General features: G+C 37.7%; 1 protein-coding gene across 6 annotated transcripts in view; it reads right to left on the reverse strand.

The window, feature by feature from the left end:
• LOC106088392 (DNA-binding protein Ikaros) overlaps positions 1-25,026 on the reverse strand; it is a 122,921-nt gene that overhangs the window by 73,653 nt on the left and 24,242 nt on the right. Inside the window, exon 1 of one of the 6 annotated variants that reach the window (XM_059370420.1) lies at positions 14,598-14,842. The exons of 4 other annotated variants lie outside the window; for them this stretch is intronic. The gene's annotated coding sequence lies outside the window, so the exon portion shown is untranslated. One more of the 6 variants, XM_059370419.1, reaches the window with a different exon arrangement.

Below are 25,026 nucleotides of genomic sequence, written 5' to 3' on the forward strand. Positions count from 1 at the left end.
TGGTTTTGAGTAGAAAGGACGTAAGGCTTATAGGCCTATAGACCTTTGGTGTCGCATAACTTGCCTTGCCAGGCTTGGGTATAAACTCCACACTTTCCTCCTGCCAGGCTTTCGGAGTATATGCAAGTCCTAATCACGCTGTGAAAATAGTGGCCAGATGAGGCACCAAATAGTCGGCCTCCTTTTAGAGTAACGCCGGAAATAGTCCATCAGGTTCGGATGACTTAAATAGTTTGAAGCTTCTCAAGGCTTGCTTGACCATAAAGGCTTGCTTGACCATAAAGGCTTGATTGACCATAAAGGCTTGCTTGACCAATAAATTCCTTTATGATAAGCCTTCGAACAACCTCATTATTCCAAGATTCCGGTGTCTCTGTGAGTCCCGTCATATCCTGTGGAAAATGCGTTTTCATCAAAAGCCTCAACATGTCCTCAGTTGTTTCTGCTCTCACTCCCATGTCATCTTCTAACGTTTCAGTTTGGACATGGGTTTTTGAGAGAAACTTTTTCATCACGCTATCGACCTGTTCGCAGAAAAGCTTCCAGGAAGCACGTTTTCTCAAAATGTTGTCTGTGGTATTTTTATTACAATTTTTCGTAAAGAAAACATAGAACTGCAACCGCACATTTTGAATTTTCGGAAATATTTAAAAAATTACACTTTTATATTTTGATGGAAAAATAGAAATTGTCGTAGTATTAATTTTGGTGCATTTCCAAGACCACTAGAAGAAAGGAAAATGTAACCATCCCGAACTATGCTGGATAAAACATCGAATGTACCTTTTATTTATCAGGGAACTGAAAGCTTCTTACATGTAAAATTTCCAAGCGATTGCACCACAAGAAGGGGTAGGGGTCTAAATTGGGTTAACCTTGGTATGGTGCCTCACAAACTCGGGATAATGTTTACTAGTTTCTCCCAAAATTACTTTAATTTTCCTTCAAAGAACCCAAATTTTTCATAAAGTTTTCCTGTTTCCACTTTATAACGAACCACCCTAATACACCCCAACAAAATTTGGACCACCTGTCCGTCCAACTCAATATCTACTCGTATCTCTCAGCCTATGGGCTAGTGAATTTGCCAATAAGTCGGATTTTCTGACTGGCAGACGGACACGACGAGTGTTTAGGAGGAAAAGTTGTTTGTTGTTGCCTTAATATCGACATCGACAAAAATTCTCGAGGTATTAGTATGAAAAACAGAAGCCAAAATGAGAGCAAATTACTTAAGTCAACGGTGTGTTTAGTAGGCATACTGTTTTGGAAGCTATTGTGTGTGTGTGTGTCTCTAATGCGGCCAAACTTAATGGCATTGTTTGCTAATATTCTGTGTTTATGATGTTGGTGGTGGTAATGGTTGGTTGTACAACGGCCGTGGAAGTATGCATGGCACGGATGTAGGCAAACATTCAAACACAACAGCACACACACACTTACTCACATATGTTATTGCATTGAAGCAAACATACAGCTGTTTGAGGCTGGCAGTATAGATGTTTGTTGAAGCTCTAATGCTTCGGAGAGCAGCCGCCACATGTGTGGTGAATAGAGCACAACTCTAGAAGAGCGGGAAATTGTGATAAAAAGAGTGTGGGAGTGAGTAAAGTAGAGAAAAGCAAAGTAGTGCCAAGGAAATAGAGTTGCCACTTGCGAAAATTCTAATAATGGTGTGGTGGATATTAAAAGAAATTTTTTTTTTAATTCATTAATTGTTTATTATTGTTATTCTTAAGACACCAGGGCAATGCTAGAGTTAGTCATACTTCATCCAGAATGGATTTTTATAAACCACAGATTTATCTACCGCAGTCTGTTGCTGGCATTTAAAAAAAATGGTGCTTTATGTGTGTTATTTACATTAATTGTAACAGGACAAGTGAATCCAAAAATATCATAAGATGTTGTCATTCAAGAATTTCAATATGTATGTATATTGTTTACAAATAGATCAGCATGACTAATTCGAAAACCTATGGTATGGTTTTATTTTCAAATGTATATATATATATCTATCCTCCTGCCATTCGGTGAAGAAAACAGCCCTACTTTTATAACTTCTAGTCATCTCTTTACAAAAATCAGTTTGATTATTGTATTAATTATTATTTTGTCATCATATCTCCAAATGCAAATTTGCCCATGAATATCTGATTAAGGAACAGGGGCAAACTTCTAACATATCAATGAGTGCTGTCCGATTCCAGCTTAAGCGCTATGATAAGGTACCTCCTTTTTATGGCCGAGTTCAAACGGCATGCCGCAGTGCGACACCTTTTTGTGGAGAATTTTTACATGGCTGCCATACCAGATGGTAGGGTATCTCACAAATGTCGCCAGCATTAGAAGGGGATAACCACCGCTATTTTTTATGATGTTCTTTGTATTGTTTATGATGTTCTCGCCAGGATTCGAATCCAGGCGTTCAGCATCAGAGGCGGACATGCAAACCTCTGTGGCCTCCGCATATCATATCATATCTAAAGTGTCTGTTACACTCTCCGCCATATAATGGGGGTAAACTAATTTCGTCATTCCGTTTTTAACACATCAAAATATTGATAGGAAACTCAACAAAGTAAAACAAATCTTGATCGTCTGAATTTAAGTCGATTTAAAGCCTGTTTGTCGACGACGAAAAAAACTGATTTGGTTTTGTGTACCTCATTTTAAATGAAGAATTCGTCGAACGACAAGCCGAACAAAAACGTAAAGCATTCCCATACAAAAATGGGTTCATGTATATTGTAATAGTTGTCAACAATGCGAAGCAAATGTCAAAATCAGCCACTTTCGAGCGAGAATTTTTTTAGCAAAAGTGGAAAGCAAAAAACAATTTATATTATAATATTATACATATATTAACATTCAAAATCCTTAGATGTCCACCACGTATTCTCTGATAACAATAAGGGCCCAAAAAAGGTGGTCTATAACAATTTACGGATATATTTCTTTAGCGTACTTCTGCAAATTTGGACCCAAATTAGAACTTCTAGGAGCTCCAAAACTAAGGATTGTTCAGTTGTGCCTCCAGGTAGTTCAGTAGCCGCATGTCTGTATGTGGAGGTGACCATCCTCATCAAGCTCGCCTTTCATATCGAGTATCATTGGCACTCAGTATTTATGCAAGAGCCGGTGCCGTCAAGTTTCTCACTAAGACTCTTCATTCGAAACCGCTGATTGTCCACGACTGTGGACTACTTCGTATGGAGCACTCCACTATCCGCATCCTGTGGACGCACCCGGTAACTCAACTTCAACATACACAAACCGAAAAAGATTCGATTTTGAGCGATTGTTGTTTGTTCGTCTGGATTATTGTTAGACATCCACATACAGACTATTAGCCATGTCCGTCCGTCAGTCCAGATGTCCCTTCATTTGTCTGTCTGTCAAAAGCACACTAACTTTCAAAGGAGTAAAGCTAGACGCTTGAAATTTTGTACAAATATTAATTATTAATGTAGGTAGGATGGGATTGTAAATGGGCCAATGTTTTGATATATCTGCCATATAAATCGATCTTGGGTCTTGACTTCTTGAGCCTCTGAAGCCGTAATTCTTATCCTATTTGGATGAAATTTTTAACGTGGTGTTTTGGTATGACTTCCAACAACTGTGCTAAGTATGATTCAAATAAGTCCATAACCAGCCACTATAGAAACCGATCCCCCTATAAAACTTCTTTTGCTTCTAGAGGGCGCAATTCTTATCCAATTTGGTTGAAATTTTACACATGTCGTTTTGGTATGACTGTGTTAAGTATGGTCTAAATCGGTTGATAACCTAATATAGCTGCCATATAAAGCGATCTCCCAATTTGACACTCTGAGCCACTGGAGTGCACAATTTTCACTCGATTTGCCCGAAATTTTGGAGGTGGTATTTTACAATGACTTCTAACAGTCATGAAAAGTACGGGCCAATAACTTGATGTAGCTCATATATGTATTCATTCCGTTTGTAACACATCGAAATAGTGATAGGAGACCCAACAGAGTATACATATTCTTAATCGTCTGGACAGTCTAAGTCGATTTAGTCATGCCCGTCCGTCAGTCCATCTGTCCCTCCATTTGTCTGTCTGTTGAGTAAACGAGTGCTTACTTTCGAAGGAGCATAGCTAGGAGCTTGAAATTTTTCGCAAATTCTTCCTGTTAGTGTAGGTCGGATGGTATTGTAAATGGGCCATATTGGTCCATGTTTAGATATAGTTGCCCTTTAAACCGATATCGGATGTTGAATTTTGGAGCCTCTAGGGGCGCAATTCCTATCCGATTTGGCTAACTTCGAACAGCGGTTTCAGGTGTGGTCCAAATTAATAACCTAATATAGCTGCCATATAGCTGATCTACAGATTTGACTTCTTGACTTCTTTGACGGATAATAATAACGCCCTCTAGAGGCGTAATTATTATCCGATTTTGTTGGAATTTAGCTTGAGGTGTTTAATTTTGACTTCGGACCATTTATGGTTCAAATCGGTTGATAACCTAATACAGCTGCCATATAAGCCGATCTGCGGATTTGACTTCTTTGAAGGATAATAATTGCTCCCTCTAGAGGCGTATTATGACTTCTACAAGCGGTGCCAAGTTTGGTTCAAATCGGTCTATAACCTGATATAGCTTCCATGTAAGCCGATAGCCCCAATTGGACTTCTTAAGTCTCTAGAGCGCGCAATTACTATTCGATGGTACCTTTCTATGACTTCTTACAACCATTGGACTATTGGACTTCTTAAGTCTCTTGAGCGCGCAATTACTATTCGATGGTACTTTTGTATGACTTCTAACAGCCATAACTTGATATAGTTCCTTTATATTTGAAACATTCGTTCAAAGAATTTGTCATATGCGATCCATGGTGCAAGATATATACACTCAGATAAATTTTTTAGTTAAAACAGCAAACAAGTCTGCTGTAACAGCAAAAAATTTCTTGAAAATAGGACAGCAGTCATTTGCTGCTAAAAATTTCACTAATATTTCAATATCTTTCAATTTTTCAAGCATATAACGTAGTTTTTTTTCAATTTTTTACAACTTGCTAATATTTCAACGAATTTAAATAACAGCAGATAAAATTACATTTTTTAATATAGTTAGGCTTTTAAACAAAAAATTAACGCCTAAGATTAGAAAATTTTTTACTAATATATAGCCAATGCCGCAATTGTTGTTTAGTAGCTCAAACATTTTTTATGAATTCATTCAAAATTTAAATTTTTTTAATTTAATATCAGCAGACGATGTTTGCTGATATCAGCAGAATAATTTCTATGGGTGTAAGATTCGGCCGTGCCGAATGCACTTTTACTTGTTTTTTTGATTATTCGTGCGAATGATGAATAACTCGCATCATAACACTCATACGGCCTTGTACTAGCAGAACAATTTTGAAAACTTTATTTTTAATTTTTCATTAAGAATAAAATTTTGACAAAATTTCAAGAATATGAAATGATAAAACAAATCCACTATTCCGATACAAACTAATCATTATTGCTAAGAACAACAAAAACACATCAACATTGCCAAACTTTTTTTGTTCGCACTTGGATATTCTATGAATGTCATTAAAAATCCTTTTTTGTGCGTAGGCTGCATTGACCTACAGCGTCAGGCCGGTTCGTTTGGTTTGTCTGTTTGCGCTCTTTTATTTTCATCTTTAAAATCTTTTCTTGATTTTTGGAACATTTTCCAGATCGAGATCATATTCAATGCTTCCTATTCGAAGAATAGCATAGCAAAGAACTTATAAAAGTTGAGCAAGTTTGTGTCGAATTAAAAAAAAATTAAAATTTTTTTAAAATTTTCAAAAAATTAATTTTCAACAAAATTTTAAAAAAATTAAGTAAAATTTTTCAATGAAAAGGTAAAATTTGATAAAATTTTTGATATAAGTGAAATGAAAACGACATTTTTCTAAATTTTTTAAATTTTAAAAAATTTTTGTAAACAATTTGGAAAAATTTGCCAAATTTTCTTTAAAAATCAAATTTTTTATCAGAATTTCTAAAAAAATTGTTTTGACGATATTACAAAATAGACAAAGTTGGGTTAGGTCGACAAGAAGGTGCGGATTTAAACCCGCCCAATGCCACCATGGTCATAGGCCTAAACCAGTAGTCTGCTTTTGGTGAGCACTAATTAATGAAAAATTACCTCAACAAAATCTACTTCGTCGACTTTGTCTTTGAAAAGAAATTTCTACATTTTCTAAGAGGGAGGTAAGGTTAGAGTGGCCGTCTTTTATAGTCCTTATACTCAGTCAATCCTTTACTCATCCTTTAAAGGGCACTGTGACTACAGTAACAACAGACCAAAGCCTGTCATGGGAATCTGGACCACGTTCTCCACACTGGCAATCCGAGAACGCTAACAACTCACCTACGGGGAGGAAAAATTTTTATAAAATAAAATCGAAAAAAAATGTTCATAGTCGAAAGTAAAATTACACAAAATTTTAAATGCAACCGAAATTTATAAGAAAATTTTCTTTGCCTGTTTGCGCTTTCTTTTTCGGTCTTAAAATCTTATTGAGATTCCATTGCAGGATATTATCCGACTTTAGACCCATGTTGAATGCTTTCTATTCAAAGAATGGTATAGCAAAAAACATTTAAAAGTCAGCATAGAGTGTGTTGTTGCTAGGAGCATTTGACTGATTTCCCTAATCGCGATTTCATTTTCGACCAAGAAAAATCATCAGGGGGATTATAGAAATTTTCTATAATATTTTTTTTTAATTTTAATAATTTTCTGTAAAAATCCACCAATCATTGTGCCAAACAATTTTCTATGAAAAAAGAAGAGAAATGAATATAAAATTTGGGCAAGATAAGATTAGGTGGACAAAAGGTTGCGGATTTTAAACCGAACCATGCCAATATGGGCTTACACCTAAGCTAAGCTAACTATTGGATTGTTGTCTGATTGTGCGTCTTTTATTAGCCTGAGATCAGGAGATCGGTAAATTCGGGGCTATATTAAGATAAAGACCGATCACCAATCATTGTGCCAAATTTCAGCCTAAGCGGATAATATATACAGCTTTTATGAGCCTAAGATCCTTAATCGGGAGAACGATATATATGGGGGCTATATCAAGATATAGACCTACAAAGCCCTTTTTCGAACTTAACCTGTCTATGAACAAAAAAAAAACAATCTGTGCAAAGATTTAGCTCAATATCTTTATTTTTAAGGCTGTAGCGGGATTTCAATAGATAGACGTAAAGACGGACGGACAGACACAGCTAGATCGTCTTAGATTTTTACGAGGACCAAGAATTTATATACATTATAGGTTCGCTGTGTTGCAAACGGAATGAACCTCCTTCGGTTGTGAGTATATAAAAACTTTTTCAGAAAATCAGTGCTACTCACTTAATTCTTAGTCGGTTTCCAATCTATGTCCCTAAATGGGTTCATATCTGGAATCGTATCAACACCCAAGTGTAAGTATCTGTTATCTGCCAATGCCGGGCAATTGCAAAAAACAAAAGTCTCGTTTCTCATCCCTACACACGCTATTTTAATCACTTAGTACAACTATTTTCCCCATAAATGCGCGAGTAGTCCCATATGTATATATGATGGTGAAAACCATATTGATCTGATATCCTTCTATTTACCTTGATTTCTCACGATAAGGATCTCCCCAAATTTTTTTTGCCATCCTTTCTAAAGTTTCACTACTCTACAGTGCTTCATACGCGTTCGTCAACCACTCCATACACCCGAACTACGACGCCCTGAAAGGCTTCACACAGGTTTCGAAAGGCTTTCGAAGACAGTCGGTCCTCTGGTCCTTACGGTCAAGTCGTCTGCACTCTCATTGCTCCTTACTTTGCTATGGCCTATCAACCAAATAATGCGGACCGCACCTTGCTCAGGAAAGGCGTTTATCTTCTTCATACACTACAAAACAGTTAAGGTCTAACGGTCCTGGTTGTAATTACCCAATGACCAACTAACTGCCGGTTAAGATGTTCACACTCGCCTTCCTCGCGTTGGCCCTGTACCATCTCACGCAATCGGTGATCGTCAAAATTTCCGCCAACAGAACCGAGTTATGGTCAGGCAGTCAAAAGCAGAACTCGGTCTCCCGGTCTTTAATGTTGACACCCAGACCTGTTCTCCTCGCTAGCTTTGAGTCATTTGTTTAGCGTGCACTACCTGAGAACAAAAGCAGAGTTCCATCAACCCAAGACTATTACCCTAGGCAACAATGTCGCTCACTCGACCTCGAGTGCTGTCTCGTTTATCCCATCGTCGTCTGGATTATAACGCGATAGTATGAAATAGTCCTATTCCATCGCCCTAAGACTCTTACGGTATTTGCTGCCTCATACTTATGCTGTAAGTATCATTGCTCCTCCTATGCCTAGACAAAAAGTTCAGTGAATCTGTGCTGATGCCTATTTTGAACCTATGCTGATGCTGCATTTCCTCTCAATCGTTTTCCACCATATTAACAAGGTGTAAATTAGCATTGGTCTATTCACGCTCCTATGCCAATGGACTATATTTGGAATCAGGCCCCAACTCGAGCCTATGACCCGCTTGCATTACACCTGACATCTGTAAGATTTTCAGTACGATCCTGTACGTAACACTTCTAGTTCAGTTTCCTATTCAATATCCCTTTCCAAGTATTTGACTAAATCGGATATAGAAATCGTTTTGTTGAGAAAACGTGGGCCCTTAAACTGGCCACTATAGTTTCTTTTCCTTCTCAGTATTAACGTTCAGATTTTTAGAGTAGAGCCCATTTGGATGCCATTTCCCAGACCATTTAGTCCTTTTTGCATAACTGATTTCTACTCTTAACCCTACCCCGTTCCTAAATGGAAAGTTCATGGGCAAATTTGCACTTGGGAAGTATTATTAAGACGTCCGCATAGCAGACAAGATCGAATCCCTCTTCAGTTAGGATGCGAAGTCGGCCATTTATGGTGGTTACCCATAGGCACGCCACTGTTTTTCTTATCCATACGTCATGGTAACCACAGTTTACCCACTTGTTTCTTGCCACATGGCTTATCCAGTCTCTTTAAAGACTCTAAGAAGGTACTGACCTAAGGATTGAATTATTGTGTCGGTCCTAACGTTCTTGCGCCATCTCGTGCCGTTCGATCCCTACCGATTGCCCATTGAATTAAGCATGCTGCCTGTATTTGAGAAATCCCCCGGGTGCCCTACTCTTTATCATGGTGTTCACTATACAATCCATGGTAGATGAGTAGAAAGGTTGTGAAGTCTATAGGTCTACGAGCATTTGGTTCTCCATTATTTGCCTTGCAGGTTTTGGGTATTCAAACTACCCATGCCTCCTGCCAGGCCTTTGGAGCATATGCGAGTCGTAGGTACGCTGAGAATATAGAGACTAGATTAGGTGCCGTCAGTTCCTAGTGGAAGCTCTTCAATGTTACCTTTATTATAGTGCCCGTCATGTTGAGCCCCGCATCAAACGTATTGCTCCTTAACCCCTGTATCTTTGTGTGTCCCGCTGTGGAAAATGTGTTCTTATCCACAGCCTCAACATGTTTCTGCTCTCGTCACCACATCGTCTTCTGAAGTTTCAGTTGGGAAATGAGTTTTTGAGGGAATCTTTTTCAACTTAGCAGTGTCATTAACACTATCGACCTGATAGTAGGAAAGCTACCAGGAATTGAGTGTTGCTTTCATGGTCATCCTATGATATTCCATAAATCGTATGCAAGGAAGTCCCAGCACTCTGTCGCTCTTGTTCGATGTCGCTTTTTATAAATTCTGTGGTCATCCAGTTTTTTTCTGGGACTGATTTCCTTTCTCAAAGCGGACAACTATCTAAAGACTCCATTATCGCAGTGATTATTTTATTTTCATTGCCATCAATTTCGTCTAGGCTTGAGGAGTCAAGTCAAATTCTTATTTCGGAAGCTTATAAAAATTTGTAGCGAAATTATGACCTCCTAAAACTACAACAAAAAAAGTTTACATAGGTCTATAAACACAGGATAGCTGACACAAAGTGTTTCCAAGATCACACTGGTATATCTGTCAAACTAGAAATGACAGCAAAATGATATTTGTTTTATTGACAACCCTTTGTATTGTTTACAAGCCACCAAAAGAATTTGTTTCTAAGTTTTTTTTAAAAGAAAGTTATTCGCGTTGGAGTTAAAGCCATATAGTGTGATAACGCATTCACACTATATGGCTTGAACTCCAACGCGAATAACTTTCTTTTCAAATAAACTTTAGCTGTAACATCACAACCGACCACTGTTGGCGAACTCAAACACCTCAAAGTCAGCAAAATGTTAGTTTGACGAACTATAAATGATAATAATCATACTGGAAGCGAACGCAAGAACCCAACAGCCTGCTAGATAAAATACTAGTGCAAGCAAAAAACCATTTCAATAGTTTATAACAAATCCTAGTTCTAAAAAATAAAAATCTTCTTTTGTGTTTTTCTTTATTAGAAACTATATGTGTGTTTTTCTCTAAAAACCAACACACACACAAAACAACTCACCCCGACCCACTTATTGCCATTGCAAGTGACAAACTTTGATATTTACATTTTTATAGAGCTTCTGGCTTTACCTTAGACTAGTTAGATGTGATGTATTCATCATTATTATCTTTTCTTTTTTTTATTTATTTCAAACAAAATTTAAAATTCAAATGCATCTTCATATGGGATGGGATGTATTATGAACTTGTTCCCTTTGCATTCATAAGTCAGTGCAGTAGCAGCAGCGGCGACGTTGGCGTTGGCGGCGGCAGCACTTGCTCTGTACAAAAAAAATGCAAAATGAATAACCCAAAGTTGCAAACATGTAGCCCACACAAATTGCACCGCACACACACACATACGCACACTCTGGCACTTTACATCAGCGAATGCACTCCCTCCTGTTGTTATAAAGCAGCTTTCATGGGATGTGTTACAAACGGAACAACAACAACAACAGCACTTCATATGATGCAAATAAGAAATGCATTGCACTTGCATTTGTCATTTTGCCTGTTTTTGTCTGTTCAACTCAGCCACTGCCACTGCTGCTCTGTGTGTTATTGTTTACATCAAGTGCAATAACAATCTTATGTACCAGCAATAAAAGAGTATAAAACAAAAACAACAACAAAGCGGCGTTGATGATGACGATGGCATTCGAAGTGATGTGTGTTGTATTGTATATGGTCTTGCAGCCTTCTATTGCTGTGGGCTTAACACATGTGCTCTTGCTCTCATAGCTTACTGAGGAAAAAACAGTGTTGCCACAAGAAAAAATTAAGTCCACATCAAAAGAAATAACAAAGTTGAAGATTATGATATCAAACCACTAACCCCGAAAGGTTAGAAAAATACTTAAAAAACGACCTGTGTTAGAAAAATTCTAGCTCTAGTTAGGAAAGAGGTACCCCAAGGGGTTTTTTTTTACTGGCATAAATAGAAATGGAATTGAAATAGAGAAATTTGTCAAATTCCATTATTTTACAATTCTGAAAAATTGTTCTCAACATTTTTGTGAGAAACATTACGAGGTATGAAAACCGATTGAGTTATGAAAACAAATAAAAACGTGCTAAGTTTGTTCGGGCAAAATCTTATGTACCCTCCACCATGGAACGCATTTGTCAAGATCTTTGCCCGATATCTCTTTTAAGACAAACAAAGAATAATAGATAAGAATGGATTTTTTATTGGAACTACAACAGATTATAGACCGATTCAGACCATAGTTGGTTTGGATGTTTGAGACCATAGATGAAATCATTGTTCACAATTTCAGGTAAATCGGATAAGAATCCCGCCCTGTAGGGGCACAAAAAGAAAAATCGGAAGATTGGTTTATATAAGAGCTAAATCGGGCTTTACAGAAGCGTGATTAGACCAATACTTAATTAAGAAAAAGTGCAACAAGTTCAGAGAACATGTTGTCTTGGCATAAGCGGATCGCTGAGGACCAAGCCTACTAGAGCAGTACAGACTATTTTAGATATCCTACCCATTGACATACAGACTAAATGTATGGCAGCCACTGCGGCCGATGGATCAAAGCTAGAAGACAGAGTGGCCCTGGGGGTCTACATTGAGAACCCTGGGACTGAGATCTGGTTTAGACAGCCTGACCATAATACGGTTCTGCAGGCAGAGTTCCGGGCAACAACGGAATGCGTGAGGTGGTGTGGTACTAACGCGAGGACGTCTAGTGTGAACATCTTTGGCACAATCCGCATTGTTTGGGTGCCGGGCCATATCGAAGTAATGGGGAATGAATTGGCAAACGATTTGGCAGTGAAGGCCAGAGAACTGTCGTCGATATACTTGGCTAACCCGGGTCGGCCTTTCGGGTCGACACAGTCCGATTTAAGGACGTGGGCGACAAACGCATGTAACACTGTAGAACAGCAAAACAGACGGTAGGACGGAGAAAATCCTATGGGGGGATCCGGATCGTGAGAGGACGAGGCTTTCACTGAAAGGAAGTAAGAAGGAGGTCAGTATAGCTATTGGTATCATGTGAAGGGCATGTAGGGAGATGATGAGATGCTGGAGCATTTCCTTTGTCATTGCCCAGCTTTTGCAACTAACAGACACCGGTACATAGGTGGGGACACGATACCACACATGAACCAACTTAGGGGAGTGGCATGGAAAACAATTAAAGTTTTTGTAAGTAGCACGGAATTTCTAACTTAGATTTTCTTTTTCGAAGTTACTTTTTAGTTTTTAGAGCGCACAACAAGCGGATTTCTGATATAGGTGAATTTCAACCTAACCTAACCTAACATCCATGCCAAGTATAAGTCGGTCTATAAAATCATACAGCCCCCAATAAACCGATCCCCGGATTTGATTTCTTTAACTTTTAAAAGATTTTATTTTTGTCCAATTTGGCTGAAATTTACCACGTGTGGACACTTGTGACCTCCAATACTCACGCCGATTGCCACCCAGATAGGTTCATAAATAGATACAAGCCCCATAAAATTGATGCCCCGATATGACTTGTTGAGACCATGGACCATGGTCCTCAATTAATGCCTGATTTGAATGTTACAAAATAATTAAAATACAAATTTAGTTAATAAAGGTAATATTTTAGCGAAATCCATGGTGGAGGGTATTCAAGATTTGACCGGATCAAACTTATCATTTTTACTTGTATTAAATTATTTTATTTATTTATTTTTAATTAAAATTAATATATACTACTTTTTTGTGTTTTTCATTTCACTATTAGTATTTTATTACATTTGATGAAAATACAAGCGACACGGTAACTCTGTTTCTGTTAAATCCAATTGTTTGCTCTTATTTCTGTTTCGTTTAATATTACAGTACATTGTTGATGTTGTTGTTGCTGTTATTATTGCGAGCGCCTGGCTTATTCAGTCTCTCTCCCCCATATGCGTAAGGCACAGTGATGCACAATCGCACACACACACACACACACTCATATGTACACATTACATATCTCTCATACAAAGTACAATGTGCATGCTGTTGGTGCGGTGTTTTTAATTTCAGTTTTGTGGGAGACGGCACGGGTATGATAGTGGGCTTTTTTTCTTAAACAATAAGAAAAAAAGAGCATGTGCTTTTTACTCTGAACGAGTGCGAGAGACGTATCTCAGGTGTATTGCGGGGGTTTTGTTTTGTTGACCTAATTTTTCTCTTCATCAAATATTTTTGCTGTCATTTTTTGTTTTCATTTTTCAGTAGATTTTTTTGTTGCTTTTGGATTTGTTCTCATTTCGTTCGTTCATGCTTGCGGTTGAATTGTATGAGAATGTTGAGAAGAGCCCCATGTGAGTGAGTAAGTGAGGGTCGTTAAGGGTTTTCGTAGTGATTGTGGCGGGAGAGGGCCGGGCGTTAGAGGGTGTTGTAGTAGGTTAGAATCAAAAATGTGGTAGGTTAGGTCCAAACCAAAAAAAAAAAATAAAAAACAAATTCACATAAAACAACAACAATTTGGGGAGATAGGAAGGAAACCAATACCAATACAAAATTGAAATAGAAAAACACCAATACAAACAACGGGCGACGACACATAAACACAGATATTTTTCGTAACAACGACGAAAAGTCAAACGATGACAATCTCAGTGTAATCGAAGCAATGCAATTGCGATTTTTTTTCTATTAGCATTCTAAAGGGGGCAATTTTTTTTATTTTGGGATTTTTGTTCACACATTCTTGCAATGCATTTTTTGTTTCTATTTTTTTGTCAATGTTCTAATTTTTTATTTTTTGTTGTGGGTTGAGGGGGCAGATTTTGCAATAGCACATTCCATTACTATTCTTTGATATTTTTTTAATAGATTTGGGACAAATTTCCTTTACATCTGAAACACACACGCACACATTTTAAAGCCAGCCATATTCATTCATTTTCCTTTTAATTTTTCCTATTTGACTTAAAAAATTACTTTTCCTTTTCAATTTCCTGTAAAATTCTTTACTTTTGTTCTTTTACACACACACACACATTGACACAGAAAAACCCACACAGGGGATTTTCATCTGAAGAAGTTTCAATAGAGAGGGGTTTTTGTTGGTGTTACCACTTGTATTCCCATACCACTTGAAAAATGATTATTATTGGATTATTTTGATCCACGGAATATATTTAGCGTTTGTTTAGTTGTGTTTAGTGTGTTTACAACGAAGCCGAAACGAGCGAGCTTCAGTTGTTTGACGTTTGGAAGTGTAACCGACTCTGGTGGGACTCTGGAATGCCGATGGCCATGACGGCTGTTTGCCGTTGCCAGCCTGCCTGCCTGGCTGATTTGCTTGCTCGCTCGTTGGCTGGCTAGCTGGCTGGCTTTTTTGCTGTGGTGTAGTGTTTGTCTGTTTGGCTCGCTAAATATAATAAAGTGTGGTAGGTTTTATTGTTGTTGTTGTTTGTGCGCCACTCAGTGTCTGTTGTCATTGCTGTTCTGCTCTTGTGCTTTTTTAAGCATTCTCTTTTCTTACCATACACATAGGCCCAGTGTTGGAGATAATTCTAAAAATTCACCACACTGTCAAACATTGTCGTTTGGTGTGCAGAGCAAAACTATTGCCGTCATCATCATCATCACATAAGTTAAAATAATCAAAATCAAAGAAATACAAAAACAAAATCAACACACAATTCTTAGTGAAGACAAAAATAACAACAAAACACATCACATTATGCACAGGCGAGCAAGCGAACGTACCAACGTTTGAACGAACAAACACACCAACATCTATGACGACGTCAACGACGATAACAGCGGACGTAGTGAAATTAGGTCAACAGGTTTGGAGTGGGCTCGTATTTAGTTAGCTCTGCTCTCTGTTTAACGTTGCGTCTCAGTTGCTGTCGCATGCCAAAACGTTGACAGAGGCCTTAATTCGTTCTTCTCCGTATGTTGGTCTGAATTTCAGTGAGTACAATATGTGTGCGTGTGTGTGTTTGTTGTGTTCTCTCAATCTCCCGCCAACGCTACTACACACGTTTATGGGGGACTACGACGACGGCGGCATTGATTGCAACATTTACAACAATAACAACAACAACAACGGCAGCACAACGATATAAATTTTGTTGAAAAACGAAATCATTCACCAGTTGTTTTTGTTGTTTCTTCTTTAGATTTCGTGAGAGCCCATATATGATCATATGGCCATAGAGTTTACATTTCGGAATTTCCCATGGGAAATGTTCTTATGTTCTTAAAGGGGTTATAGAAATCACAAAAAAATCCCATATGCAAGATTACGACAGCAATCAAGGGAATTAGATGAAAAGTAGGTTTCACCAATGCTGGTAACGCCAATAAAATAATAAAAAATAATAAAATAATTAACTCACAGGTGTTGTACAGTGAATACATTAAGGAAAATTGTAACACGCTGGTAATTATCACAAAGGGCAGGGAATTTCCAGGGACGGCATATGATTATTATCGTAATACGTCTAAAATGCCTCATTTATGAAGATCTTACATAAATAAATAAAAGAACTTTTCAATAAACAAATTGAAGTTCCTAGGAGCTCAAGAATTCAGACCGGCCTATATGATAAAGCTGCCGTATAAACCGATCTTGGAACTTGACTTCTTGGCCTCTTATCCGTTTGAAGTTTTTTGGGAATATCGGAATACTACTTAGCGCCAACTTTTGATATCAGTTCCGTATTTTTTACCCAAATTCCTTTCACATGAGTTCCATACTGTCCCGATCGGGCTATTTGGCCGCCTTGGGGTATTAGGGTGCGGCGTTCCCTCAATTAGATGAATCCAAATTTTTGATGCTAGATTAAATCCTACAACTTTCACTTGAATCCCCTATTGACTTAAACGCTCATGTTCGTGCTCTACTACTGTCCAATACCATACACACTACTTATATAGCATTCATTTCGCTGAAATTTAAAATAGTGAGTTGATTAAAGCCTTCCGATAACCGACTCAAATATGGTTCAGATCGGCCTTTATTCAGATATAGCTGCCATATAGACCGATCTGCTCATTAATGGCATTAAACACATAAAATCTGCATTAATTACCCGATTTCGCTGGAATTTGACACAGAGACTTGTATAAAGTCTTCCGTCATCCGACCAGCATATGGTCCAGATCATACTATATTTAGATATTGCCGACATATAGACCTTATCTTCCAATTTAGGGTCTTAATCCCATAAAAAGCTAATTTGTTGCCCGATTTCCCTGAAACTGTGCCTTGTATAAGAGTTCTCGGGACTTAAATCAAATATGATCCAGACCAGCCTCCATTTGCGTATTACCATGGATATGGTTTGTCCATGGTGGTGGGTATGCAAATTCGGCACGGCCGAACTTAACACATTTTTACTTTTTTGTGAGAGGCCCTTCCGACACTTGACCCTAAAAGTTCAAATCAGATTCGTACTCTACACTCAAATGTCTATCATTTGAGTTCTAATATAGTTTTCATCGAACTTGATGTCCGCCTATAAGGGTTTTGGGGTAGGGCGTTCCCCTCAGTTATTTGATCATAAATTTACAAATCAGATTCGTGTTTATAATGTGCAAATTTACCCATGAGCATTCCATCAAGGAACAGGGGCAAACTTCTCACTTTTCAATGAGTGCTATCCGATTCAAGTTTAAGCTCAATCATATGGGACCTGCTTTTTATGGCCGTGCTCGAACGGCATGTCGCAGTGCGACACCTCTTTTGTATAGTACCTCCTGTCGCCAGCATTAGCTGGGGATAACCACCGCGGAAAATTTTTCCAGATATTCTCGCCAAGATTTGAAAACAGACTTTCAGCGTCATAGGCAGTTAAAACTAACATCTGCGCTACGGTATCGCCTACAACTGTTTATAGGTTAGGTTAGATTGAAAAGAGGGTGCGATAAAAGTAACATCGAAAAAGAAAATCTAAATTAGAAATTCCGCGCTACTTACAAAATCCTTAATTGGATATGTGCGAAAGCCGGGCAATGACAAAGGAAATGCTCCAACTTACAGAAAAAATCGGAAAAAAACTTGTAAAAATATGCCGTGTAAGAACGGGTAGAGATATCTTTTTGAAATTTCAAATTGTTAAAGCTGAGTTGTTAAAATTCAAGAAAAAAAAAACAAATAAAAATATCAAGTAATTCTTTTTGAATTTTTTGCAGATAAAAGTGTCCGAATTAAAAAATTAATTCTGCCAAAATACCCCTTTCGAGCAAAGATGGTTTAAAAATCGACATTTTTCGTAAATTTGCTGTGGAGGCTACAAATATTGTTAGGCGCAAACAATTTTTTGCATGGGTTTAGGGGACACATGGGGAGTAAAAACGACATGTGCCCAATGGGGGTATCTGGGCTTTGGAAATTTTTATAATATATTTTTAGCGGAATCCATGGTGGTGGATACCCAAGATACGGCCCAGCCGAACTTAGCACGCTTTTACTTATTTTTACTTACTTAACCACCGTCTGTAGGTCATTTTAGGAAAAATTGTATTGATATCGGAAATTGAAACAACCAAAATACCTTATTTCAGTACAATTCAGTCTCGAGTGTCAGCAGGGCCTTCGTTGTTGTCATATATTGTCCCAATTGGGCTATATATCTCTTTAAAGGATTTTTCGAAGTGGATTTTCCCCTAGTCATATAATCACAATTTGCAAGTATTATTTGTGTTCTCGGCTCAACATGCCAACTATATCGAAACCTTTTTTTTGGAAAATCGTTTACTAAATTTGGTTCTCATTCAAAATTTAAAAAAAAAAATAATAATTTTTTGACCGACCTTACATTACCTTTTGTGTGCCCTATTGCAATCCCTATTTTCTGCTGACATGCCATTTTAAGGGCATTTTTATTGCTATTGGGAATTAGAAATACCCCAAAGACCTCATTTCAATACAATTTCTAAACATTTGTGGGAGAAACTAAATCTTAAGTCTGAGAACCTGTGTGCACCAATTCCACCGTCAATCGCAAATGTATGGCCCTCCTTGCACCCACCAATCCCATCGCATTATCCCACAATCGTGCTACAGAGAACATACTTATACATATATTTTTTTATTGGCTTAGATATTTTCTGTTTGGTTCCGAATCGTTGATTACCTGGGAAAACAACACATGTGGGGTAGTGGTGGGTAGATGGGTAGAGTGTGGTGTAACAGCATGCATGCAAAATTCAATGCACATACTCACACACACACAAACACACATATGCATACGTTTATTTGCCCATGCATCGTCATTCGGATGAGAGGGAGTTGTGCAAGCTGCTGCTGCATGACTGTCTCGATGTGGTGTTGTGCAAATAGGCAAAGTCAGCAGCAAGAGCAAAAACAACAACTACAACTAATACATTTTAGGCGAGAAATCTGCACATACAACAACAACACTATGTACTGCTACAGCAACAATCCATTGAGAAATCTAATAGAACGAACAATTTTGTGTTGCTTGCTGGCTGGCTGGTTGGCTTGCCTGCCACTGACTGCCAAGTACTGAGTGAGTTGTGTATTAGGTGACGGTGGGAGAAGTGTTGGGAAGTGCAACGGAAACACACCAGATATTTCATATGCCATTTTTTTCTCGTCTTGTTGTCCCTCAACACCATTTGCTCCCTAGCCCCTCACCCTTTCCCCCGACAACCCACTTCCCGGCAGCTTACCTTGTTGGGCTACCTACTTACATCTGTGGGTAAGCGCAATCGTTTTTATTTTCTTGTTCTTCTTGTTGTTGTTTTTATTATTTTTTCGGTTTTGGTTTGATTCGGTTCGGTTGTATGGTTGGGTTGGTTTGATTTGGTGTTCTTTTACATTTTCGTTTCTCATATGCCTCCATCTGACTTCTTGGCTCATTGACTGACTGACTGCCTGCCAACCAGCCAGTCTGTCGTATTGGATTAAATGTTTGTAGGTTTTGAGTTTGTGTTTCACTTTGTTAGTGAGGCCTTTTTTTCGTACATGTTTTTATTGCCTCTACTGCTGTTTCGGTGCTGTACTCCCGTTGATGGTTTGTTGCCACTGTGTTTTGTTGCAGCCAAAGGTTCTAAACAACAGAAAAGAGAACGAATACAACATGTATGCTGAGGTGTGGGAAGTATACACCAGAGATTCTTCTTTATTCACATTTATTTTCGTATTTGCTGCGTATGGGGAAATATTTGGGGCTTAAGAATATTTATGTATTTTGTTAGGAAAAGTTCCAATAGGTTTAATTGGCCTTATGGATGATATCCTTGGCAGAAACTGTTGTGTGCTTTGCAGCTTTAAAAACAAACAATGAAATGAAACCACGGCGCCATCGAAGATTTACATGACCTTAGCCCCCTTACCTTGATGGTTCTTCGAAAAATACAGACTTCGAAAAGAGATTGTTTAAGTAGGTAGGTATTTTAAGAAAACTGATAGAAAATGGTAAAATAAATGTAACGACTAAAGATTAAAGATTTTAATCTATACCTAGAATAAAAAAACAATCATAATTTGGGACATGCTGCCGACAAAATCTTGAAGCATGTAAAAGGGGGGCCAAAATAACACCAAATTGAACATATTTTTTGACAATGGTTCAAATAAATGGGGTTCTATTTTCGGGGCCAAGTGTCTAGGGCCAACCCATCCTCAAAGCGGGCCTATTTGGCGACCATGGCAATATGGGTCCCAAATAAAAGTTATTTTGGAGTAGAGCATCTCATTTATATCCAAGTGACGGAAGGTCACCACTACTCCCCCAACAGGACTTATTTACTGACCATGACAATATTCGACTTAAATGCAAGGTATTTGAGACTAGAGAATGAAACATGTATTTTCAGGGTCAAGTGTTTAGGCGGCTGCCCTACCCAAACCGAAAATGTTTACCGACCATGGAAATATGGAGCTCAAATGAAAGCTATTTGGGAGAAGAGCCTGACTTTGATACCATTTTTGGAGCGAAGTGTCTGGGTTCAATCCCACCCCCAAATCGGACATATTCACCGATTATGGCGATTTTCTTAAAATTGTAACATATGGTGCACATTTACCACGTGTTGAAAAAAGGGCATTTAATTATGTGATAGCTGAATGCGGACCCTCCCCCTTAACCTAATTTTTCAAAAAAAAACACTAGACCTCGGAGTCGGGTTGGACGATTCAAGAGAAATTTTGTTTGCCCGCTTATAGTACCTAAAATCAAAATATGATATCCAATTTTGGTGGTGAGGTACCTAGGGGGAGCCATCCCACCCCAATAGCTCCCCTAATGGATATAAAAACCAATCTTAACAATATGGCAATCAAATGAAAGGTATTTGAGAGTAGAAAACGAATCTGGTATCCAAATGTGGGGTAAATTGTTTGGAGATTATATATGAAATGTTTCAGGACCAAGTTGCTCGAAGGTCACCCTACCCCAAAACCACCCCGAACCAGACATATAAACCGACCATGGGGCTCAAATGAACGGTATTTGGGAATAAATCTACTAATAGGCCGTACATCCTCCAAAACGCCCCCTAAGAGGACCTATTTTCTGACCAAGCCAGTATAGACCTCTAATAAAATGTAGAGTTAGAGTAAAAGTTTTCAAAAAAATATTAAATTTCGACAAAGTGTTTTTGGTGTGCCAGTTTTCAGCCCGTTTTTTAATCTGCAGCCGGACAGTATTCCTTTTGATTTGATTTTCATAGAAGATTGCGTCAAAATTTAATTAAAAAAAATTCAATATTTAATTTTAATAAAAAATTTTATTTACACTAAAAAATTAGTCGAAATTAGATTTTCAACAAAAACAAAATTCTTTTTTTTTAATTTTTATAGATTATTTTATAAAACTTTCGTCGTATTAAACTTTTCGTAAAAAAATTCTTCGAAACTTGATTTTCATAGAAAATTCATCAAAATTTGATTGTCATAGAAAATTTCGTTAAAATTAGAGTTAAAAAAAAAATTGTTGAAATTAGGATTTTTATAGGAAATTTCGTCAAAATTCTATTTCAATAGAAAGTTTAATCGGAATTCGATTTTTATGGAAAATTTCGTACGAATTTAATTTTTATACAAAACTAGCTGAACCGGTTAAAGAGCTTTTAGTGAAATACCTTGCTACGAAAACAATATAAGTGCCTTTATCTGAATCCCATATGATCTTTATTTGTCGATGAATTCGCTCGGAGGGTTTGTCATGATATCTGATTTAGGGTTGTTTTCGGAGGTGAGGTGTTCCCCTAAGCATTTGGCCCTGAAAAATATCAGCTTCGTGCTCTTCTCTCAAGGTATGGGACCTAAAAACTAACAATATCGAGATCCACTGCCTTTGAGACCCAAATTGTCATGGTGAGCAAATACGTCATATTTGGGGGTTGTTCTGGGGATGGGACGATCCCTAGGCAGTTGGACCCGAATGTTGATATTAGATTTTGCTCTACACCCAAATACCTTTGGAAGTAGAGCAAAACACCCCCCGGTTTGGGGGATGGGGCGACCGTTCAGTGACTTGGCCTTAAAAATATATATCAGATTCGTGTTATACTCTGAAATAACACTTTTTACAGCCCCATATTGGAATGGTCAGCCAATACGTCCTCTATGGTTGGTGTTATAGGGTGGGGGAGGATCCTACCCTAAGGGCATACCGCATGGACATACCGCATGTCCCCAAAATTAGCATTTCTCCTTTAGTAAGCTTTGTATGTTTGTTAGTATTACTTTACATCTTGGACATTTTCAGTGAACTGCTTGTACCATAACTTTTCATTGAATTATTAAACAATATTATTACATTGTTTTAAAATATTAGTTATATGTTATATAATATTTGTCCGAAATCCGCCAAAATATTGCGGTTAACTTGAACTTAGTCTATTTTGAGGACTTTCAACATGTCCTCAAATTGTGTTATATACTCTTATGTGAATATCGGACTTAGTTTACAATATACAAAATAGCTGGTATTTCGGCTTAAGGACATTGAATTTTAGTTACATGGTATATAAACTTCGTCTGAAACCCAAAAAAAGTATTGTAGTTGGCTTGAATCTTGTGTATTTTGAGGACCTTAAATTTTTAGTTACATAGTATATAAGCTTTGTCTGAAACCCACCAAAATATTATAGATGACTTGAATTTTGTATATTTTGAGGACCTTCAACAGGTCCCCAAATTGTGTTATATCCTCATGTGTGAATAAAATAGAATATACAAAATCGCTGGTATTTTGATTTGAGGACCTTGATTTTTAAGTTACATAGTATATAAGCTTTGGTTGAAACCCGCCAAAATATTGTGGTTGGCTTAAATTTTGTGTATTTTGAGGACCTCCAACAGGTCCCCAAATTGTGTTATGTACTCATATGTGAATATAGGACTTAGACTAAAATTTACAAATTCGCTGGTATTTGGTTTTGAGGACCTTGAAGATTGGGATAAGAATTCCAGTAGCACATTATGAGGACATTCAAGTCCTTAAAAATTGGTTCAAGATTATATCGATTTTTTTTAGCATGCAAGACATATACAAATACTGAATACTAACAAAATTGTTTAAAAAAAGAAAATATTAGCCATGAACATTCCAGGCCAAACTTCTCACACAGCAATGAGTGCAGTCCGATTCAAGTTTGAGCTCAATGATAAGGGGCCTCCTTTTTATAGCCGAGTCTGAACGGCGTGCCGCAGCTCTTTGGAGAGAAGTTGGCATAGAACCTCACAAATTTTGGCAGCATTAGGAGGGGAAAACCACCGCTGGCAATTTTGTTTTGTTGATCCCGAGAGGATTTGGCCTCAGGCGCTCAGCGTCATAGGCGGACATACTAACCTCTGCGCTTCGGTGGCCCTCAACAAAATTGTTTAGTAATTTCAATTCTAATTAAAAACTTCGATAACGAAGAAACAAATTCTCAAGTCCCCAAATAGTCTTCAAATGTAAATCTTTGATTTTGCTTTACAGAACCTAGATCTCTTCAATCTAATTTTAGGGTCAAAAATCCATAACGAAACCCTAGACTGACATTCAAATCAAAATCATTTTTTTTCTGCTTTACAACATTTTCTAGGGCTATAATTCCTCTAAGCCATACAATATTAGGTTGTTATAAATAGCTGCAAACATTCAAATGGTATCAGACCTTCATATCAATACCCTAAACTGGGTGGAAATGAACAGATTATATGCTGTGAGTTAGGAGTGCCATAATAAAAATATTTTTTTTTATGTTTTATTTGCCATAGGCAAAATCAATAAAACAAAAACTGGACAATTGCCTCATTCACCAGGTCCAAACTTGAAAGCATATTTCTTGGCTAAGCTCATTTATAACGACCATATTAAAAGTCCACCAGGGCAGGTTACATTGCCACGATCCATCAACCATTGTCAACGGTTGATGGTGATCCCCGAAAAACCAAATTAAACTTTGAAGCCCTGTGGGCGTATGGCATGGCAAGCAACTACTACCAGTACAGATGGATGCTCTTGTAAAGGCTGCAAATATGAAATAATAATTTTATGTAAATAAAGTGGGTGCTCATCGCCAAAGCACTTTACCTTAAGCTACAACCGGTTTGTGTGAATACCACCACTTATCTATGATGATGATGATGAAACGGTGGCAGTAGCCTATTCGTTGTAATCCTAAATCTGGCTGAAAACCCCCAAAGCCAAGCTTTCGGTGACGAATCACTGAAGTTTGGTGGAAAATATTAGGAAAATTTTGTAAGTTTATTGGTAACAAATGATGACGATGATGATGATGATGATGATGAATGGCAATGCACAGCCGATGATTGGTGTGTGGTTAACCTTCCTTATTAGTTATTTTGGTGTCACAATTTTTTAATACCTCCACCATCACCATCAACAACACCATCATTCCACATTTTCATCATCAGCATTCTCACAAATATTCTCAAGCTGTTGGTTATGATGATAATGACGATGATGTTGTTGGCAGTGGTGGTGGCGACGGTGATGGATGGTGACGGTGGTGGAGGTAATGGCGAATGTGTGTGCCTAAGTAGTGGTAGTTAACACAGAAACCACTTTATTTTGGTTTCAGTGGGACCCTCGTTTGCCTTATGGGTTTAAAGAAAATGACAATTTGAAGGCCTTCTAACAGGCCTTTCATATTTCTTCTAGAAAAAAAAAACAATTAACTAATTTATAGATCTTTGATTGGATACCCATAAAATCTAAATCAAAGGCAAAAGTTGATGTCATTAATACTACCACAAAAAACCTACGCCATCATTCAAAGACATATATCCTCAAAACAAGTCGGCATTGCTGGTGTTGTTATTAAAGATTCGTTAATTAATATCTACAATTTTATTGGCTCTTAATTATGAAGTAAAAATTTTATTTTTTTGGAGGATATGTAATTGTCTACATTCTTTGTTTGGGGACATGCATTGGTTGGGTACATGCTAGGTAATAAACCCACATATGTTCTCATCCAAAGGCATGTATCCTCAATACGGGTCAACATTGATGGCGTCATTATCAAAGCTGCGATGATTATTCCCTACAATTTTGTCAAAAGATCATTGACCCTTAC

This window comes from Stomoxys calcitrans, chromosome 5 (genome assembly GCF_963082655.1).
Source record: "Stomoxys calcitrans chromosome 5, idStoCalc2.1, whole genome shotgun sequence".
Taxonomy (NCBI): Eukaryota; Metazoa; Arthropoda; class Insecta; order Diptera; family Muscidae; genus Stomoxys; species Stomoxys calcitrans.